The sequence below is a fragment of the Lissotriton vulgaris genome, unplaced genomic scaffold (assembly GCF_964263255.1).
Source record: "Lissotriton vulgaris unplaced genomic scaffold, aLisVul1.2 SCAFFOLD_768, whole genome shotgun sequence".
Taxonomy (NCBI): domain Eukaryota; kingdom Metazoa; phylum Chordata; class Amphibia; order Caudata; family Salamandridae; genus Lissotriton; species Lissotriton vulgaris.
Genome location: NW_028246725.1, coordinates 862,739 through 878,854, shown reverse-complemented (window position 1 = coordinate 878,854; position 16,116 = coordinate 862,739). Strand labels below are relative to the sequence as shown.

The following is a 16,116-nucleotide window of genomic DNA, read 5'->3' as shown; positions in this document are numbered from 1 at the left end:
CATCGTTCATTCACACTCAGTTCTGAGATCTGCCTGGAACACATTCTTTGCAGCAGACACATTAACCCTTCGCGCTACTTTACGATGAGCCAAACTCTCACTTGTAGGAACATGAATCACCAGTTACCTTGACATTTTTCTTGTTGGTTGAAAACTGCCTCATGCACAAGGACGTTCATGTGCTTTTAAACCATAAATTATTTTTTAATTCTATCCCCCCCCCCCCCCCCCCCCCCCCCAATGTAATCGCCAGGTGCGGCTGCGGCTGAAGCAGTCGCACTGCCCTAAAGCCAGTCCTGCTCTCAATAATGGGGCAGGGCAAACATTCCAGAAATGGGGTCAGAATTAACCTCATAGTCATTATATGAGGAAAAGGATCTATGTAAGGGGTGGGGTGTGATACACCCCCTAAATTCCAACAGCAAAACAATTTAACAGATTTCTTATAGAGGATTTAAGGGAGAGTAGACTTTTCTCTTGAGAAGGTTTTGAAATTATTGGTATAACATTTCTAAAACGCCTTAGACCCTTACAGAGCATTTATGAAATGTCCCAGTACTTTCACGGTGCACCAGGGAAGCCTGGCCTTTGCAAGGAGTAGATCTCATTTTTTTCCAATTGTCTTAAGTCAGAAATTATTTCCACTATACCAATTAATCATTTTTTAATTTGTGAGCCCCTTATGCCAAGGAGTACATTCAATATGACAGTGCAGTTTCTTAACCTCTCTTTACAGGCTACCTCTACTTATCACTGGTGCTCTGTCTACTATCCTCTTATCAATATTTTGAACCCCGTGCAAGATGTTTCGCAATTTTTGAGTGACATTTTCTGAAAGTTTAATATACAGTTCAATATGTGGGTTTGAATTTGCAGATATTGAGTAATAAAATACTGATTGTTCAAACGGGGAAAAATTCCATGAGATGACACAAGTACCCATGATTCATACCAAAGTCCTTTCCCAGGACCCTTACAGATAAATGTCTTAAAGTAGCTTAAAGATGCCCAACATCTTGTCAGACAGGATCACCATTCTCTAAGCCTATTTGACTAAACAAAGATGTAGGAAGCGTGCTATGAATATACTATACCAAAGTACGGTATAATGTGCACAGAGTTCAGGGAGTCCCCAGAGGTATGGCAGAGACTAAATTAGGTAAGTACTAAGCTCGCTTTGTGAAGGGTGGGCGAGCAGTTGGGCTTATCCTGACGGTGTGTTAAGCATTTATTGTATTCACTCATTCAAGACTGATACACACACTCAGAGACTGAATCCTGACCAATTGGGTAAGTATAAAAAAGGTACACTGGTGTTTTATTTTTAGAAACAAGCAGGTATTGGTACAGGTAAAATATACTTTAGATTGTAAACCTTTACACAGAAATGCAAATGAGGATGGATCTGTAGTTGTAACAGGTTTGTACCGCTTTAAAAAGCAGTTTGAATTATACAGTAATTACTGTCAGAATACTTTTGTGTTACTTTTGGTTTACTTTGAGGACTGGGGGTGGTATGCCTAGATCCCACACCTAAGGTTCTCTCAATACACGGTAAGTAAGACTTTATACTTTGCAGTTTAGTTCACTTTTCTCCATACAACATCAGTTCAACACTAAGAAAAATTTGGACCCAAAATCTCATAACATAGGTTCTTAAAGGAGAAAAAGAGTTAGCGGTTTCTCAGGCAAGTACACAACTTAAGAGTAGGAGTTTTGGAAATTAGGGCACAGAGCAGCCAATAGGGCAAAGAGGTCCTTCGGTTAGGGACAGCTTACGAGCAGGCAAATCAGATCTGGGAGCAAAGCTCCTTAGGTTAAGGTCAGCACTGCAGGGGCCAACAATCAGCAGAGGAGCTGCACCACCAGTGGCACTGGTGTGGCAGGGTGAAGGGTGCCAAAAAGACATAGTGGGCCTTGTGCTTTTCAAGGGAAACCTTGGTTTCAGAAAATTTGCTGCAGGCTCGGGCAGGGAGGCTTCCTGAAGGTGACAACTGGCTGGAGAGTTACATTGGGATCTTGGGAGAGGCCTGAACATTGTCGTTTGGGCCACCCAATGCAGTGGGGTGTCCAGTGCAGGGGTGTCCTCTGGCATCAGGTATTCTTACCACTCCGGTCATGCTCAGGGGGACCCTTCAGGTTGAGGCTGCAGGCATCTTCCTGAAGCTTGAGGGAGGTCGGGGATCACCATATCGGGTGAAGAGTGGTGCAGAATTATGTAGTCACCTGATTTCGGATTCTGGTCTTGGAGTCTTTGTTGAGCAAATCCAGTGCTCACTGGAGACTGAGTCAGTAAGGAGAGTGCAGGGCAGGTCCTCTGGGCTCAGGGGGACTGCTGGAAACGCCTGTTTCTTCGCTGGGGACAGGCCGGTAGGTCTGGAGTCAAAGCAATAGGTATCTTCTTATTCCTATGTCAGCAGGGCTTTTCAGTCCTTCTCTCATCAAAACAAAGGAGCCCAGACTCAGGGTTTCCCCTAAATACTAGATTTAGAAGCGTTTAAAGGGATGTGCAGGTCGGGACAATGGGTCCCTCACTAGGGGTGGGTATACCCCCATTATGCCACCCTCCAGTCGGAAGGGAGCATGAGCTTCTCCCGGATTGGCTGGGTCCCCTAATGTTCAAGATGGAGAAGACTGAGATGTGTGCTTCACCTTGCCTCCCCATCTGGGGGTGCGGTTGGCAAAGGTAGGCACACTTCTCTTCCTAGTTTGGTTTTCCTGCTGATTCAAAGTGGGGGCCAGAACTGGTGGGGGGGCAGTTGCTGGGGGCAGCAAAAGGCAAGGACAGCTCCCTAAGGCGGCAGGTCTTGGAAGCTTCCCCTTCGTGGACTCGGCCCATCCTGGGCGAGGGGGCATGTCACCTCTACTCAGGATGGGCTTTGTTTCTGGACTGAGAGCACAGAGGGTCTGTGAGAAGTTGGTCTGGCATATGTTGTCAATTATTTTAGTGGGCACCTTGCACCAGTCCAAACAACCCTTATTGATAGGTTTAAGACAACCTTTATAGACAGCTATCCTAGTGGTAGCTGTGGAGAGCAGCCTTCAGGCTAAGTCTTGAAGAAATGTAAAGCAGCTTGTTTTACCAATCTATAACCTCATGAATGATCAAATGAAAGGAGAACTATATATATATATATACATATATATACACATATATATATATATATATATATACACACACACACACACACATACATATATATAATATATGTATTTATTCTAAATACACCTCTCTAGTTTCTTTAGGAGGCTAGAGGCAAAAGTACAATACAATTACTTAAATAGCACACAGTAAATTAGCCCAGTATACGTTTAGCCCTAGGGGCGTCACAAACCATATACTAAGTAAGTGGTATAAGAACCACAACAGACAGAGACAAGGACTAGGGCCTGTAGAACCGTTGGGGCAACCAGGAACCACCCAAGTTAGTGATGCAGGAGACCCACGGGGGACGCGTGCAGTGTCTAAACACAGCCGCAAATCACCATTGACTTCTATGGAGAAAGTTGTGGTTAGATTTTTAAGGATTAAGGACACTTAGGAGTGGACTAGGAACAAACCCCTTCAGTACTGGCCACTTCGAGAGTCAAGACCCACGGGAGCACCGAAGTACTCGTGTTACCTTACCCAGGAAAGCCGGGTGCATAGGTGTCTTTTCGTGTCGGATTTCGTAGTCGTTTCCTATGGAGAGCTGCAAAGAAGTGCTGCAGGTGACCAGATGAAGAGTACAGATGAGCCGCCAAATAGTGAGCCGCCAAATAGTGAGCCGCCAAATAGTGAGCCGCCAAATAGTGAGCCGCCAAATAGTGAGCCGCCAAAAAGCGAGCTAATGCCAAATAGTGAGCCGCTGCCAAATTATGGGGGGCCGCCACAAAATAGTGAGCTGCGGCCATATAGTGAGGCACCGCCAAACAGGGAGCCGCCGCCAAACAGTGAGCCGTCGCCAAACAGTGAGCCACTAAATAGTGAGCCGCTACCAAATAGTATTCCATAAGATGACAAGTACAAATGAATCATTCCAAAGTCCTTACTCAGGATTGTTAACAACATAGGTCTTAAAGTGGCTTAGATGCCCAACACCTTGTCAAAAGGATTGCCATTCTCTAAGTTTATTTTGCTAAACAGTTTCAAAAAAATATATTTTTTTAGTACTTTTGTTCAACACAAACAAATGTGCTGTGAGTTCATGGTGAGTGCTGTGTCCATGTGAGTGAAGATGTGCCTGAGGATGTGAGTGAAGGGTGCGCTGTGTGAGTGACAGGAGTGACTATGTGAGTACATAGAGCAATGTAACAGTGTGAAAGTAGGGTGAGAGGAGTGAGTGCATGGTGAGTGATGGGACATACGAGTTTGGGCATGGTAAAAGTGCAGTCGGAATTCACGCATGCGAAAACAACAGTTGATGGACAGAATGCAGAACAATGTCATACATACATACTTGTTTGAGTGAGATTGCACAGTGAGAGTGTCCAGTGAGTAGAGTGTCCAGTGAGTGAAGTGTCACATGAGTGCAGGGTGAGTAGTGTGCTCGTTTAAGTGCAGGGTGAAAAGTGAGAGTGTATGGTGAGTGGTGTGAATGCAGTGTGATCATTGTGAGTACAAGGTGAGCGGTGTGCTCGTGTAAGCACAGGTTAACAGGAGGATGAACAATGTAAGTGTAGGGTAACAGTGTGAGTGCAGGGCGAGCGGTAAAAGTGACAAGTGGGTGGAGTGTCATGTGAGTGCATGGTAGGAGGGTGAATTGTGTGAGTGCACAGTAAGCAGTGTGAGTGCAGTCCGACTGCTGTGAGTGCAAGGTGAGAGTAAAAGTAACGGGCAAGTGATGAGAATGCGGAGTGAGTTGTTGTAATGCAGGATGTATACCCAGACACCTGGAGTAACTCGGCATTGTATTGACAGCTGGCGTAGTATTTCAGATATTTCAAACTATTGCTAATATGGCATCAATCAGGGGGGGGGGGTAAATAAATAATGTGATGATCCTGCAACAAACTTGGTCTCCTGATTAAGGTTGCCAGCTGGTCGGATTTCTACCAGCACCACCAGTATTTTAATATCTCGGTCAATACAAAAATAAGCAAATTCACCTTAAGCTGGTATTTTTAGCACTTATCTGTGCATACTTCAAACAGCAAATACAAATAGAAAACACTTTTAAATGTGTTCTAGGGCTGCTTAACGATCCATGACCAGGGATGTGGAATTCCTATAGCCCCAGGACATATTGTTTGGGGTCAAGGGCAACAAGTTTTCATGTGTAGTTTGTCCTTGGGACAAGTAGGCCCAACCCCCTGCAGCCCAAACCCTTTGTCTGCCAGTTTGCAGCACCACATTATGGATCAGGGAAGGGCACTGTCAGCAGTTTAGGTAATATCTTTGTCCATATGTTGATGCTGTTCAAACTTGTATTTATGGTTCATTAATTGAAAGCCTTTATTATTAGGGTGTATGCTCTAAGTAAATGTTGTAAGTTCTAACTTCACTACTGGCAGTGTGCCCAGTATAAAAATGTATACACACGTTTTCAAAGTTTAGCAATATGAGGCTATGTATAAAGCTCCCAGAATGCTTTCTGATTTGATGCAAATATTAGCTGCAGTTTGAAAGCAAGATTGAGGATCCTTTGCTTTCAAAATAAAATGTTGATAAAAAAGGAAAGCATGAAAGAAAACATTTAGCTAAACTACTGTAAAATTGCAGGTACCATTTCTTTGCAGTATCATTTAGTAACCTGTGTTGATGCATGCTAGTATTTCCCAAAAATATTCATTATCGACAATCGGTGTAACCAGTTTCAATAAGATTATGGGAAATAGAAATAAACAAGCATTGGCAAAGTCAGTAGGTCTGAAATTGGTGGTTTGCCTTTTATTTTTATCAATGTGCGACTTGTTTCGTCATGGTTTTTGTAAAACCTTACTGGTGAGGGAGATGCAGGGCCCTAACCATTATAACAAACATTGGCAAAAGCAAAAATTGCCTTTGGTCTCTAAAAACACACACACTGCCACAGTAGTTACTGAACTGAACAAAACTACTTTGTGTGCCAATATGCTCCTTGTGAACGAGCAGAATGCTGTCTAGTCACAATGAAGCCAGCCAATATAGAGACAGAATTTTAATAAACGCAAAAAGTCAGTCATCGCCAGACCAAATTAGGGGCCCAATTATTAAAGAAAGTCTCAAAAGTGCACCCATGGTATATGTCCTTGCATTTAAGTGCAGCTATATGGCTTTCATGAATTCCCAAGAATTTACAGAAGTTGGACAAGAAATCATACTCCTAGAAAACATTTGTGAACTGCATTTTAGCATGAACAATCCAAAGGGGGGGAGGTATCGCCATTATCTACCGGGAGACACTCACTTGTCAAACTTTTGCGATCCCAGAACTGAAAGGAGCAGAAAACATGGGCTTCGCCATAAAGGTACATGACTCTTTTACCTTCTCAGGCGTCCTGATATACCGACCACCAGGGCAACATACTGACTTTGTGGAGAGTATTGGGCCAGCTATCAGTAATCTAGCTCTCAAATCCGCTAACTTCACGTGCCTGGGAGATGTGAATATACACTTAGATTCCTCCACAGACCCGGCTGCGATTTGTTTTAGGGACACTATGAACGTCCTAGGCCTAACCCCGAATACAACTGATCCTACTCATAAAGCAGAGCACATCCTTGACTGTGTCTGCTCGAATCTAGGGACACTTACGGTTAAAACACCACAAATCTTACCATGGACAGACCATAATCTCATTCCTTTTAATCTTTTAGTAACAACCGGTAAAACATTAAAAAAAACCTCTGATAATTCATCTATACCCCTCCAGGGAGAACCCAGCTGGAAAACCTTGATAGGGCAAGACACATTTCTCACCAGAGCTGCAGAGACCAAGCCGACTCCTATTGGAGAACCTACTGAGGATAGCCAAATCCTCAGAGATTGGATTAATACATTAAGTTCAGGGAGCCCTCACGCTAGGCAAAGCGCTAGAAAGAAACCTTCAGCCCTGTGGTTCACACTGGCTCTAAAAGAGGAACAAGGGAAAGTCAGGGCGCTAGAACGGAAATGGCGCACTAACTATGAACAAACAGATCAAAACAACTATAAAGCTGCACGCCGCCTATATCATGGACAGATCAAAAATGCAAAAAAGCATTACTACACGGAGGCCATAGTCAACAGTAATAACCAACAGAAGAACATTTTTAAAATAGTGAATGCTTTTACCAATCCCAAATCCATGCAAAAAGAGATTCCCCCCTCTCAGAATTTATCTTATCTTAGGGGATCTTATCTTAGGGGATTCTTGTATAGCGCACTGACACCGGAAGGTTTCCTGGCGCTGGCTGAGTGCCAATGAGATGAAGAGACGGGGGTCTAGCCAGTCTGTGTGAAGAGGTGAGTTTTCAGGAGTTTTCTGAAAGCCAGAAGGGAATTGGCAGATTTAAGAGGGAGAGGTAACTGGTTCCAGAAGGCGGGGCAAGGTAGGCAAATCTAAAAGCCGTTTTTTTTTTAGTTTGGTAGCAGGGACAGCTAGCAAAAGGCGATGGGAGGAACGAAGATTGCGTACCGGACGGTAAGGAATGACCAGTGATTTGAGAAAGGCAGGGGAGGTCCCGAATACAGCTTTGAAGGTCAGGCAGCCGATCTTAAATGCAGTCCTCTGCTCCACCGGCAACCAGTGGAGTCTGTGAAGCAGTGGTCTCGCGAATTGCCACTTCGGGGTTTTATAAGCCAGCCTTGCCGCTTGGTTCAGTACAATCTGGAGCCTATTAAGGAGGAATTTAGGTAGGCCATAGTACAGGGAGTTTGAAAAATCCAGGCGGGAGAGCACCAGGGCAATCAGGACTTGTATCAGGGCCTCTGGTGTCAGGAGATGGGAAACTTTCCTAATTTTTCTGAGCTGGAACATACATGATGACACAACCGCGCCAACCTGAGGCTTAAGAGAGAGCTCCGAGTCAATTATGACCCCGAGGCTCTTTGCTGACTTAGCCGGGACGGGCGGGGAGCCGAGCTCAGTTGGCCAGAACTGTGGGCCCCAGTGAGTGAGACTGTTTCCTGGAAGGATTAACTCGGTCTTCCCCGGGTTCAATTTAAGCTGGTGGGAGTTCATCCAATGTTGGATGTGTAGCATCACTGCTTGACAATCGAGGGCTGCATTGGGGGTGTTAAGCGGGAAAATGATTTGCAGATCGTCTGCATAGTTGAATACGGTGATATTCCACCTCTTCAAGGAAAAAATGAGCGGCTGAAGATAGAGATTAAAAAGCAGAGGGGACAGGGAAGATCCCTGAGGCACTCCGCAGATGGATGGGACCTGTGCGGCTGTGAAGGGACCAAGCCGGACCGCCTGCATTCTGCCCGACAAGAAGGATTTGAGCCAGGCAGAGGCCAGGCCTCGGATGCCGGCTTGCTCGGCACGGTGGATAAGGATGTTGTGGTCCACCGTGTCGAACGCAGCCGAAAGATCCAGTAAAACAAGCGCCTGTGATGTCCCTTTATCGGCATTAGCCCTAAGCGTATCCATAACTGCCAAGATCACAGCCTCGGTGGAATGGGCTGGTCTGAACCCAGCCTGATTAGGTTCGAGAAAGTTGGAACGCTCGATGAATTCAGATAGGCAGCCAGTAACATGTGCCTCCAGGAGTTTGGATAGGTAGGGCAAGAGGGAGATAGGCCGATAGTTGGCGAGATCGTCCGGGCCAGCTCAAGGCTTCTTCAGTAAGGGCACAAGGACAGCCTCCTTGAAGGAATTAGGTACTACTCCTGCCTCCAATGAGGCGTTTAATAAAGGCAAGATGCAGTCCGGTATGGACAGGCAGATGTCGCGAAAGACAGAGGGGGGACAGCAATCATTAGGTGAGCCAGATTTGACTCGAGCAGCAAGTTTTGCCAGAGTGCTGGGGTCGAGGGCAGGGAAAGAAAGCAAGGAGAGCAGGTTTTCAGGGGAGGAAGCTGGCATATCATCAGGGAGGACTGAAGGAATCGTATTCTTGATCTTATCAATTTTTTCAATAAAGAAATTATTTAAGGCATTACAAGATTCTTGCGTCGGGGTCTGAGAAGGAAGAGTCCTTGCATCAGACGTAAGCTCCTTCATGATTGAAAAGATCTCCTGAGATTTGTTAGGAGCAGTGAGAATCCTTTCCGAGATGTGAAGAGCTTTAGCTGCAATAATAGCATCTTTATATTTTTTTCTCGCAGCGATATATAGCTCTCTGTCGATGGTTGATTTATGTACTACAATAGCTGAGTTCTTTGAAGGAAAAATCAAAGAACTCACAAAGGACTTTCTCCATCCACCAATTTATAAAGAATCCGTACATACAGGGATTATAACCACTACTGGCCTACAGTCTACCTTTTCCCTGGCTACTTAAGACGACTCCCGGGCAAAAATTTTAAAGATCAAATCAGGCTCCCCATTTGATCCCTGCCCTCCATATGTCCTACATACCAAGATAGATATTGTTAATCCCATTATAAATACCATCATTAATTCGCGCTGTTCAAATATACTGATAATCAGAAAGACTACCTCCACATACTTAGTTATACTCTGTGCGGTCAGGATGACATCAAGTTGTTGCAAATTCAGAAAACTGAACCAGAGAACAAATAAAGCGCAAGCAAGTTCTTTTTGTGCAGTCTCTGCCAAAATGTTGTCATCCTAGGAATGGTAATGGAGGAGTCTATTGGCTCTGGCGGAACGTCGGGCCATTTTAAAGAAGTTACGCAGTTTTTCGGCCTTTCATCTTGTGAATCCCCTCGAGGTACCCCTGCCAATCGTTCTTCATTGAGTTCTTTAATTAAAAGTGCTATCTAATAACAAAACTTATTTTCGGACCTAAAACCAAGAACACCTTTAAGTCAAAGACTTTCGACAGAGCAAAAGGGACCACTTCTCAGCGGTTTCGGAAACTGTATTTTTATTATTACTACAGAGGAATATGCCGTTGATATGTTTGTCAACCATCACCCTTATAATGAGAGTAGAAATATTTAGGGAGGCCTCTGCTGAACACGATTGTTGATTCAGTATTTTACTTCGGATCATTTATTTAATTTCTAAATTGTGTTCACAACAAAATCAGGTCATAAAACAATGAAAGTGCCGTGTCTTCTCGTCTCCAGTTTCACCACCATCGACTGGCCCCGAAAAATAATACTGCCACATTTCTGAGTATTATATCAACATGCTGTCACCAGCGCTTAAGTAACTAATATTTTGTGCTGACTGGGAATAGCCAAATGGCCCCACAATAGCATCAGCGCCACAAGAATTCCGGAAGATTGACCCTAACTACCCCCAATACGCCTCCTTCTTATGGCATAGCCACAGTTTAAGTTATAATGTTCCATTAACTCTCAGGCACCGCCCTGATTTCGTGTATCCGACCGTATAGATGTGTTCTAGAGTCCTACATCCTATGTAGGGCTCTGAGCTAAGTCTAAAGCTAGCCTTATTCTCCACATCTTGCAGGCGCATTAATACCTCTTGTTATTATTAGATCCCATTAGTGATGTGCAACTTGGGTACGATGGCACAGCGAGCGTTTTATCTCCATGGTCACGAGTCCGATGTCTGCCGCCATTAGGCCTGCTTACAGACACGATGGATGCACCCGCCTCAAGCAGCTCGGCAGGAAAGCGGCATTTGTGGTTGCATCTGTAGATAAAAGCCTGCCTGAACCGCCGTTGCAAGGGAATCCCGCCATCTGCAACATGTTTGGATTGTGACTTACACAAGGTAGTGCCGATTACTGTCTACACAGAAACGGGTTTGTAAACCAACGGCTGGCGAAAGGGGATCAAGCGGACCAAGAGGCTCCACAATTTTACTTCCGGTAAAAATGCACCATCTAATTCAAAAGTGTGTTGATACCCAGAACAGATGGAAGACTACTACAGTGAGACGTGGCCACGAATATGTGAGTGGCATCATCAGCAACGCTAAAAAACACACTCAATGATGGCAGCCAAGAACTCGAAGGGAGAGGACTATGAAAAGAGTCCCTCTTCGCTGTTGACGGAAAAGGAGGAGCTAAAGGCTGACTTTTAAATGGTGCTGACAACGAAAGCTTCCTAATATTGCACACAGCGTCTGAGGAAGTCGTAAGACGAAACGTGTCATGCTGGATGCAATAAAAGATGCTGAATCAAATCACCCGTGTGCTCCGTGTGTCTTTTGAAGAGGGACACCATTTGAGAGTTATATTTACACGTGCAATGCCGCTTGTACGAAGGATGCACCCGCCTCAAGCAGCTCGGCAGGAAAGCGGCATTTGTGGTTGCATCTGTGGATAAAAGCCTGCCTGAACCGCCGTTGCAAGGGAATCCCGCCATCTGCCAACATGTTTGGATTGTGACTTACACAAGGTAGTGCCGATTACTTAGATCGTCTACACAGAAGCGGGTTTGTAAACCAACGGCTGGCGAAAGGGGATCAAGCGGACCAAGAGGCTCCACAATTTTACTTCCGGTAAAAATGCACCATCTAATTCAAAAGTGTGTTGATACCCAGAACAGATGGAGGACTACTACAGTGAGACGTGGCCACGAATATGTGAGTGGCATCATCAGCAACGCTAAAAAACGCACTCAATGATGGCAGCCAAGAACTCGAAGGGGGAGGACTATGAAAAGAGTCCCTCTTCGCTGTTGACGGAAAAGGAGGAGCTAAAGGCTGACTTTTAAATGGTGCTGACAACGAAAGCTTCCTAATATTGCACACAGCGTCTGAGGAAGTCTTAAGACGAAACGCGTCATGCTGGATGCAATAAAAGATGCTGAATCAAATCCCCCGTGTGCTCCGTGTGTCTTTTGAAGAGGGACACCTTTTGAGATATATATATATATATATATATATATATATACACACACACACACACATACACACACATACCATTGTACAGAAGGTCATAAAAAAAATTATTTTCCAGTATCTTCATTCCTCCGTCTTTATTCCTATCTCGAAAGTTTCTACCTTTCACGCGCTCTGCAGGTCACCATTTGGCAGCAGGCAGCCGCTAGCGCTTTCATCCCTATCACTCCCCCCTCTCCTACTTCCCCTCCCACCTCCCAAACAGCAACGAGCCGTGAAGACTTGAAGGGAATCCGCTCCCCGCCATATGCTTCACGCTTGTTTTCGTTGATTTTCAGCTCAGCCCGACTCCAGCGCATGCTCAGTGACACAAAATGGTTTCACTTGTTTCAACTTTACTATCCAAATAATTTCATAAATCCATGAAAAAATAAATCGCTGTGGCACGCACAAGCTTTTCTTTGTGTATTCATTTGCTCTGGACTGAAAGTATTACTGGCCTCACAACTCTATAAAGTTGTTTTTATTTCAGTGAACGTGAAAATGCAGCGAGCAGCAGCCAGGGGTTGGCCGCGTGGGGGCTCGGAGTATCCCAAGCAGCAGTAATTCCAATTTATCTGCCAGAAATAAAAACAACAAATGATACTTTAATCCAGGCTCCTGTTTGCAAATGATTGTGAGAGGTCTCGGGGTTTAGCTGCCTCACCTAATCCTACAAAAGGGGGTGGTGATGGACGGAGCATCTGAATCAAACACTCACACCCAGTCAAAAGATATGGGTTTAATCCATCACCGTTCTTTAGCCCACTCTGCCACCCCAGTTCAGACATGGCTATATGCAAATCAGTCTGACCCTGTGCCTCATGGGAACAGTCCAGCCCGAACTGCCAAGCCATGTCTTCCCTGGACCGGAAACAAGCTTCCGAGGACCGGTTTCTGGCATTCCAGCCGTCTTCAGCCCGGCTTGCTTGAATCCAGTGGCAAAGTGAGCAAGGGACTCACGTCTGAGCATACCCTGCCACACTTATGGCGGCCAAAAGGGGTACAAAAGGGGGTGGTGAGCATACCCTGCCACACTTATGGCAGCCAAAAGCGATACAAAATCCTACCTAATCCTACAGCATGTTACATTCCCAGGTTGGGCATACACGGCCTTCTGTGCAGGGCTGGTAGAAACATGGCTTCCATACCCTGTCTGCCACTGAGCAGAAAGAACTGAAAGGGGGGCATGACAGCACGTGCCAGCTACCACTGGTCATAGCAGCAAAAAACAAAGATGGATTCCATACTCCTGCACGTGTCTGCTCTCTTTCTATACCTGCACTAAAAACTGAACGGGGAATCTTACTGCACGTGCTTGCTCGCACTCTAGATTAACGGGAAATATCTAATCGGGGAATTTCGCTCACATATATATGTATGTTAGAAGTCTACACTAGAAGTTAAAAAAAAATAGACACCCCAGAGCAGCGGTGAACAGCATAAAATAGGACTGCACATGTCTGCTGCCACCTTACAGCATCACTCAGCACAGCATCACTCGTCGCCACCACAACATCACTCCGCGCCATCACAGCATCAATCTGTGCAACCATTCAACAACAACTGGTTTAAATATGTTCTCTCAACGTTTCAAGCTTTATTACAAATGTCACAAAAATATGTCAATATTTCACTTCTGTTCTTAGATTTTCGTCACAATAAAAAACACTGAACATAATCTTCACAAAAGTTATTTACAAAAGTTTAAACTATTGCCATTTCAAATTAAATAAATTATTTAAGTATTAATTATTAAAAAAAATTAAAAGCCATTGTTATTTGTAATATCAATACATCCAAGTCACGTAAATACAAAACATGTTGCATTACAAATGCTATAGGTGTCACATTTGCAAAAGTTATAACTATTGGCATTGTAAATGACAAAGCTATTAATTTAGCTATTTGAAAAAACAACACATAAATAAAACAATTGTCATTTATAAGACCAATAGCTCAAACTTTCCTAATGCGAGACCTATTGCATTTCCAATGCTTGTTTTTAATGTAATTTAAAGAATAAATGCTGGATGAGGGCATGAGCAAAGGCACAGCCTTTTTGGTTAAATTCTCCAAAATTCCATACACGTCGTGCAAATGATTATTTTACTGTCAAATGTGATTTCATGCATGTCATGGCAATTTTTTTCCGGCACAAAAAGAGCGTACACTTTGGGTAACAAAATCGCACAAGATTACCAGCAAGACACTGGTTCTAGATGAAAATGTCTCTCGACGAGAAATCTTCTGGGTGAACGACTCTCCTGTGTCCAACAAAAAATAATGATGAAAAACGATGTAATGGCACATTTGCAAATTACGTAAATGGTGCACTTTAATTTGGAACTAGTCCAGACCTTTCCTGGGTGAACCTATAAGGAAGCATCTAAGGGTGGCGTGGTGTCCTTGGGAGTTACATGCGTGCTGCGCGCCAGGTGAACACACTCATTCTGAGGTAAGAAGCCAGGCCACAGCAGACACTCACTCACAGAGCACGTGCTGTCACCGTGCGAGAGTCGGGGCTCAGGAGCAGGGAAGCAGAAGGGGTCATTGGGCCTGTTAGACCTTGGGTAGGCACGCGCTGGGCTAATGGACGTTAAGGGGCCGAGCATGGTTCCACTTCCTGGTCACTAAATATCAGGGGCGTGGAAGCTGGGGAGGCATCCGCGGGGAGTGAGCTGAGGGAGCTCCAAGATGGCGCAGGCACCGTGAGCTACTTCCTGTTACTGAAGGAGTGCGACAGGCTGTTTGGTGTTTATTCGGCATGGTTGGTAAACGAGGGCCGTGCAGTGTTTTAGGAAGTGGCGCAGTCTTTGCGTTACTCGCGGCTTTAAGTGGGAGGGCCCCCCAAAGGGGGGTGGCCGATGCCATTAGTGGTTTGGCTTAAAAACAGCTCAAAATATATGCTTTGCATAGTGTGCCGCCAATCTGCTATTTTGTACTTCGGTTATTTATGTATTTATTTATTTAAGCTTTTATCACGCACAGCTACCCACAGTGGGTTTCCCGGCGCCAGGGATAGACTGTAGAAGAAAGGACGGTGCAGCACCTGACTGGAGGCCACAACCAGATTGCACCCAGATATATAATACAACCCGTAATATTACACCTACAACAAGCCAGGGCGATTGGCTTGGTCAATGGTTGTTAGCTGCATAAGATAAATAAGCACAAACTATGGCTTCGTTGTACAGAATACTGAAAAGGCTCCAGTTCTGAAATGACGAGACACAAAGCGCGAGTCTCTTGAGGTTACATTAGAGGCAGTGACGGGTGCCACTGCTACAGAGCTGAGATTTGTATTTTTTCACTCCATGGGTGAGGGTAAAAATGGACAGCCCGATAGGGACGGACTCAGCACCTGTTTTTTTAGGATCCTGGCCCACTTAAAGCCTTGGTGTTGCTGCCAGGGGCAGTACTGTTGAGTCTGTAAACGTCGGGGAGGGAAGAGTCCTATGGAGGCGTGGGTGCTGGTTAAGAAAGTGGGGAGGGGGAGGGGGGGGGTTGAGTCATACCAGTTAAATGGGGGGTAGAGTGGGGTGGAGGAGGGAGGGGGGCTTTAAGGGACAGGGGTGGCGGAGGGCTGCTGGAGAGAGGTGGGGGCAAATCTATGACCTATTCTTGCATGAAGAGTCAACAGCGGACAGCAGGTGCTGCTGAAAGGGCACAGGGACTGTTGGACAGGCCACATGACGGGCCGCTCTCCCCCGGCTCGACCAAGCCCGAGCCAGTCATACAAGCACCACACACCACCATTGCACGTCCTACGTCCCCTCAGGGACACCTGCCCTCGAGCATGATAACCTCGTGGGTCCGATCCACGGCCGACCCACGCGCCCAGCCCGGGCCGCCATCTTGGACACTTCGCCACGAGGCCGCCTGGCCCCCGATCGACCTCAACCCTGGGCCTAGCCCGGCCTCAGACATTCCGGCACCACCCTCCACCCAGGAGGCGAGCGAGCTACTTGGCCAGTCAACGGGAGAAAGAGGTGTCGATGGTTCTCCCCCGGCCAGTGCCGCTCGCCCATCGCCTCCCCGGGCGCTGGCTCCACCCCCCTGCTGGGTGTCTGGACTCCCTCATCCCGGACCTCCCGACCTCCAAGTGCGAGGGTCCGGACATCAAAGCACGCCAGCCCTATAACTGGGGCAGCTCCAGAACAGGAAGGCAGTTGTATCTTGGAGTCGAGAGACGAAAGAAGAACTCATCCTGGACGGACTACTGGCGCTGCCGTAGCTCTG

The 16,116-nt window shown here is 45.8% G+C and overlaps 1 protein-coding gene across 1 annotated transcript in view; it reads right to left on the bottom strand.

Moving 5' to 3' along the window:
* Positions 1 to 16,116, bottom strand: part of LOC147665770 (adenylosuccinate lyase-like) — a gene marked incomplete at its 3' end in the record, with an annotated part of 69,187 nt that overhangs the window by 1,083 nt on the left and 51,988 nt on the right. The gene's annotated exons all lie outside the window — the stretch shown is intronic.